This window comes from Oryzias latipes, chromosome 17 (assembly GCF_002234675.1).
Source record: "Oryzias latipes chromosome 17, ASM223467v1".
NCBI lineage: Eukaryota > Metazoa > Chordata > Actinopteri > Beloniformes > Adrianichthyidae > Oryzias > Oryzias latipes.
This window is the reverse complement of record NC_019875.2, coordinates 13,819,439-13,825,566: the sequence shown is the minus strand read 5'-3', so window position 1 is coordinate 13,825,566 and position 6,128 is coordinate 13,819,439.

Below are 6,128 nucleotides of genomic sequence, written 5' to 3'. Positions count from 1 at the left end.
ATTCATGAGGAAAGGAGAGACATTTGTCTCAATAATAATAACGATAGAAGCCCAAATCAAACTTTATTATTTGTGTGATGCTTGAAATGCAGAAAACAATTTAACAAAGCTTAAAAAGCTGCTATGTCATTGCTGGCCTTCTTCTCTCTTTGAAGGCAATGTCAAATAAAAATAAATAGGGAAAGGATCTGGACGGGTTTTACCATATTTTTAGCCCTTTAAGCTCCAACAGGTTATAAGGCGCACCAACTCATGTTATATATAAGGAGCACCCAACTATAAGCAGCATTAAGCGAGACAAAAGAGTCAGGCAATCAGAATTTAGAAACTGCATTCGCAGTAACTCTAGAACTTGTTTGTAACACGCTACACGTTAGCAATGTTAGCTTCATTAGCATATAAGTTAGGATCTAGTGACTTTTTGGCCTTCATGGGTTGCCATTACTGCTAAGCATACTGACTCCACTGATTGATCATTTGGTGCAGCTAAATCCTGGTGTATTTAAGCTCCATTCTTTCACCTACACTCTGCCAGTTTGTGTTCTCTGCCCTCGACCAAGCCATAGCAAGTTGATGTTTCTGCCTGCTGATGTTGATCCCAGTTCTGTTTTTGGCAGATGGATGGCTGGGTAGGCGAATGGACAGACTTAAAAAAGGATGGATGGATGGCTGGGTGGATAGAAAGGTGGATGGATGGACGGATGAACAGATGTATAAATGGATGGATAAATGAATGGATGGATGGATGAATAATGGGCAGGTAAGCATATGGATAGATTTATAAATGGATGGAGTGATTGATCAATTGATAGCTGGATTAATGGATGGATAGATGGATGATTGGATGGACTGACAAGACTGTGCCCCTGTAAGGACGACACCTTAGGAGAAAATGTAAACACTCTTTGGTGACAGAAGGACTAAATGACTTAAATGGTTGAAGCGATGATGAGGTAAAGATGAAGATCTGCGTGGGAGTTTTTTCTTCCTTCTTCCTTCGGAAGCTCTGATTAGTGAGTTTTCAGAGAGAAGCAAATGTATGCATGGCTGGATAATTTTGACTCAGTGTTTGGATCTATTCCTGTTCTGATGCAGTTTTACACAAATACTGCAGTTTTTTTTTTTGGATGAGAGTCCTGTTTTCACCATGAAAGACAAATGATGCCCAGAGAGGAGAATTTACAGAGGAGCAACAGTCAATGTTTGACAGGAGGCCTTTCTAAATCCCACACTCATCCATCATAAGGGGTGTTGGTCTACTCTGAAGGTCTGATAATAGCCTTTTGCATTTTCACACTGCACTTTGACTTCTGGATTTGAACAGGGAGAGAGGGAATGAGGGTAAGAACACATTGTTGTACGCTCTTTTTTTTTTTTTTTCTTTCTCCCAGTCCTCATCATCTCACTCTCTTTCCTTCAAGGCTGCTTCTCTTCGCCTCTGCATTTTAGGAAAATCACTCTCTGAATTGGAAAAGGGACCCTGGGGCCAAAGTCACAGGATCTATGTTTCTTTTTTTTCTCTTCTTCCCCTGGATAATTGACTCCTGCTGCCTAGTAATTCATCGCTTGCATATGCCAGCTAATTCATCAGAGAAGGAGATGCAGCCGACCTCACCTCTCCATACACCCCTCCAGCCCACAACCCCTGGAAGCACACACTCACACCTTAACACCTCTCGTTTTAGCCCTCCTCATCTATACACGCAAAAAAGAAAAAAAAAAAATATATATATATATATATATATATATATATACACAATACAAGGTTGAGTTTAACCCCGTCCTTCTCCACCTACCACCCACCCAGAAGGGCCGAGAGTCTGGAATGAGAACAGGGAGCAAGTGGCAAGTTAGCAGATGAAAAGCCTAAGATGATAGATGGGGGGCATTGTGGCATTAGGAATAAATTAAACCTCCCAAATACCTTGAGCAGTGCTGACTGTCAGCTTGTATCTATACTAATCTGGGAGGAATATAGCTGTGACCACATTTAAGGGAACTAGTAAAAAATGGGGTGCAGAATTCATTTAGTAATGAGGTCAACATTGTATCAAGCCCCATCACGGATGTTAACAACATTTATCACTGCTGACCAGCAATTTACTTCTTCATCTTTATTTTTTTACTTCTTCAGTTTCCTTCTCTACTATCTTTAAACAGATTAGAATTATTTTGACAAGAAAAAGGGCAGTTTTTGCCTTTTTCTTTACCCTCGGCTTTGTCAGCAGAGCGCACATTTATCACTGCTCTCATGTGCTCCTAAGATTTTCAGTTTACCCATTTTTCTTTCAGTTGTATAGGTGGGTCCATGTTAGGTTCTTAAAATAGATAGATAGCCAGAAAGTGAGGGCTGATCACTGGAACACTGGACTTTAACATTAAGTGGAATCTCTCTGCATCAGCTCACTATTGAGTTCAATTCGGAATGAGATTTGCAGAGTTTCTGTATTTTTGTAGTCATCCATTTTCTTAACCAGCCGTAGCCATATGAGGTCACTGCAGACTGTCCTAAAGTGTGGTGAAACCTGGACAGGTCAAAACCACATAATCCTGCTAGATTATACACAAAACATAATCAATGACTCATGAAGGCAGTTATTGTTGCTGACCTGTGATGATATCAGTCAATGCTGAGCAGATGTACTTTTAACCCCTTGATGCCAGAATTTATTTGCAACTTTAAATGGCCTATTCAATGCTAAATCAACCTTTTTGAGCTTTTAAGTGTATTATAAAGTTCATTCCTCACAAAAACAACCCCAAAGTGGTATTTTGATCCATTCATGCACCTCAGAGCATTCCTCTCCAGCCCTATGCTCTGAGCACCAGCCCCTCCCAGTCCACAAACACGAGTGGGTTCTCACATTGTGACATCACAAAGTGAGAACAGCCCCTTCCAGGAAGAGTCTGCACTGCCAGCACTACCCCAATCTAACACACACCTATTTTCTCATCATATTGTATGCACAATATGTACATCGATCTTTGCAAAATTTCGGATGCTGTTTGTTCATGTTGGCAAAATGCAGACACACTACCGAGATCAGCTCTAGATTGATGTCATGAAATGGGCGGCACCGAAAAGGAGCAAAAGGCGGTGCCTCAGAGATCAAGTCGGCTTAGCAAATTTAGCAGCAAAAATAACGAATAATTCCTTAAAAAATCGTAATTTGGTGTGCCAATTATAATATATGATTATATATATGGATAATTTTTAATCTGAAGGTTTAAGAGTGGCATGACATAAGCCCTATAAAACCAAATTTCACTTGTGTTTTTGCTTTCATGTATGCTAAATTAAGATCATTTTGGAGCTGAAGTGGATGATGCATGTTTACATCAATAGACGTCAAGGAAATAATAAGACCTGCTGATGCATTTTTCAGGAAATTTGCCTGAGCTGGAGCTGCTCAGAGGAAGCTCAAGTTAATGAAATGTCCGTCTTTGAAGTTGAGCAAAAACCTATTCTTTCATGTGAATGTGTTCATTTGTTCTGCTCACATAACTGCCAATATTCAACCATAACGCCGGTCACTTTAAACAGGCAAACTGTTTGCAAAATTGATTTGTCAGCTGACTGGTGAACAGATTTGAAGTTTACAAAGAGAAATCAATGGTGATGTTTTTATAATTTGCAACAGTTGTGTACTTCTCTGGGGTCTTTTTTCAGTTATCAAACTGTAATCAAATTTACTTTCTTTAGGTAAATGTTGTGTGGCATTTGTGTTCTTGATTAAAATGTGAAAACCAGATCTTTCTGAGACAAGAACATGTAAATCTCAGCTATGTAAATAGTGGTGATTTTGTCATGATTTTCTGAGTTATTACTAACTGTATCATCTGTACCTACTTTATTTCACTTTCATAAATCTAAAGATACTAACTTAGTTTCAGTCTGGCCTACAGATTCATTATAAAAAGGTGTCCAACCAGATACTTTATGGGATTTTTTTAAAAGTGTGTGTCCTGTGTTTGATGTAGAGCCACACTTACATGGTCTCTATATGAGCACTTATTTGTGTTCAATGTTTTTGAAAAGAGCTCCCTCTGTAGTTCTGATAGCTCATCTACAAGTTCCATCCCCTTCAGTGGAGGACTCCAACATTATATTTGATGTGTAAAACTGGAGACCTTCCCTTTTCTATTGCATTATTAGAGTCAAGGCCAGAATAGTTAGTTCTTAAATTAAACTGTAACCCTTGTGCTATCTTAGATGACCCCACCATTACTTTGATGTGTTCTCCCTACCGTGACAAAGATGGATAAAGATGGAAAGATTTCATGTAATCCATGGAGACCAGTGAGGTTCACAAATCATTGAAGAAAAAAGGTTCAGAGCTCTGTCTAGTGGGTCTAGATGACCCAACTCCCAATGTTAAAGTGCCTATGATAGCACAAGGGTTAAACTCTAAAACCCGTTTAGTTTGTTACTTTTTTTGTAGTGCTGCAGTCAGCAAAGCTAGTTGTCTGATTTAACTTTAGAAACATTAGAAGTATACAAAGATTTAGATTTACTAGGCAAAAGTATTAGATCTGAAATTTCAGTTTTTTATCAAAGTATTTGAAAAGATATTTTGAGAAGAAAAGATTGTTCAAGCGTTTTATAAAGGATGTCTTGGAATCAATTTATTGACGAGACTGATTCTAAGGCCATGTCTGAATTCCTTCGCCATTTTGTAGTGCTGTCCGAATCTACAGTTCTTGTTGGCCCTGTCTTGGGGGGAACTGCCTGGGAGAAGGGGAGGGTCCACTATCGGTACGTGACCTTGGAGGTCTGGCGGGTTGGGGTCTTCACTGAGGCAATCAGTGGTTTCCCCGGCTGGTTGGCTGCCTTAGTCCCGGTGAGGCCTGACCAGAGTTCTCACAGGGGCAGCGCCTGGGCTTGATCCAGGAGGTGGTGGCACTTTCCTGGGTCCGCTCTCTTTGTGAGGGGTGGGGGCCTGGGGGGTGGGTGCCTCTGGGTGAAGAGACCTGGGCCCAATGCTGGGGGGGGGGCTGTTTCACTACCGGAGGACTGTCTACCAGCTGTCTTGACTTACCTTCTTCCTCACATAATCACTTATTAGGCTGATGGGGGGCATGCCCCTCCCGTCTCCGTTTTAATTGCATCTTAGACATGGGGAAGCCTTGCAGGGGCTTCCACGCAGGGAGAAGGATCCCTGAGTTCTCTGGCAAGACCATGAGCCGGGGATCAAATCACATCTGAGCCTGGGGGTGTCCCTGTCCCTGTGGTGTGGGTTCTGGTTCTTGCCCTAGAGTGCCGGCATTCTCAAAAATTCCAACTGTGGGTGTGCCTGGTCGGGCCATGCTTACAACTCTTCTTGTGGACCCCCACTTCTCTTGGGCGCCCTCCTGGGCAGGGCTGGCCAATCCCTGCCTTGTACTCTCCTGGACCAACTGTGGGCTGGGTGGGTGCCTGCCTGGAGTGTGGGGCGGGTCTCTCTTGGGGGGCCCTGGGTCGTGCCTGGGGGTGGGGTGGGGGGATGCTCAGAACTTCTGGGTGGTGGTGGAGTGCTCTTCTGGGGCGGGACCCCGTGTTGGGCGCTCCCGGCGTGGCGGGGGGATGCTCTTCTGGTTGGGATGGAGGTTATTCTCTGTCCCCCCATGCCTCCCTGCTCTCTGGCATTGGGGGCCCCCGTGGCGGTCCTGCTGGCCATGGCCTGGGTGGCAGACGTGATTACCCGGCGGGCAGTTTTCCTCTATCTGCTACCATTTGTTGGTTTTTTTTTGGCTGCCGCTGCTGCTACAGCGGGGGCCTTGGTGTGGGGATAGCTGGGCACTCTCCCTCTTTCTTTTTAAATTCCATCATCCATCTCAGAAGAACATAATCACGCAAGCACAGGTGTCAGCTCACCTTTGCACAAATAGTTTGCATAGAACTGAATGAAATGTTTCACGTGTGTTAGTCTGAATGCATATGTGAACCTTGCATGTGTGAATGTTTGTTGTATTGTATGTTGACATGTTTGCATGTGAATATTTTTGGAGCCAACAGGTATGTTTGTAACATTTGAGTGTGTGTGGACAGGCCCCGCCCCTTATAGATTTGTATTACATGTGAACCTGACCGTAATGATAATAAACATCCAGCAACTTGTTGATTTATGCTGCTTCATGGTTTACCCCCC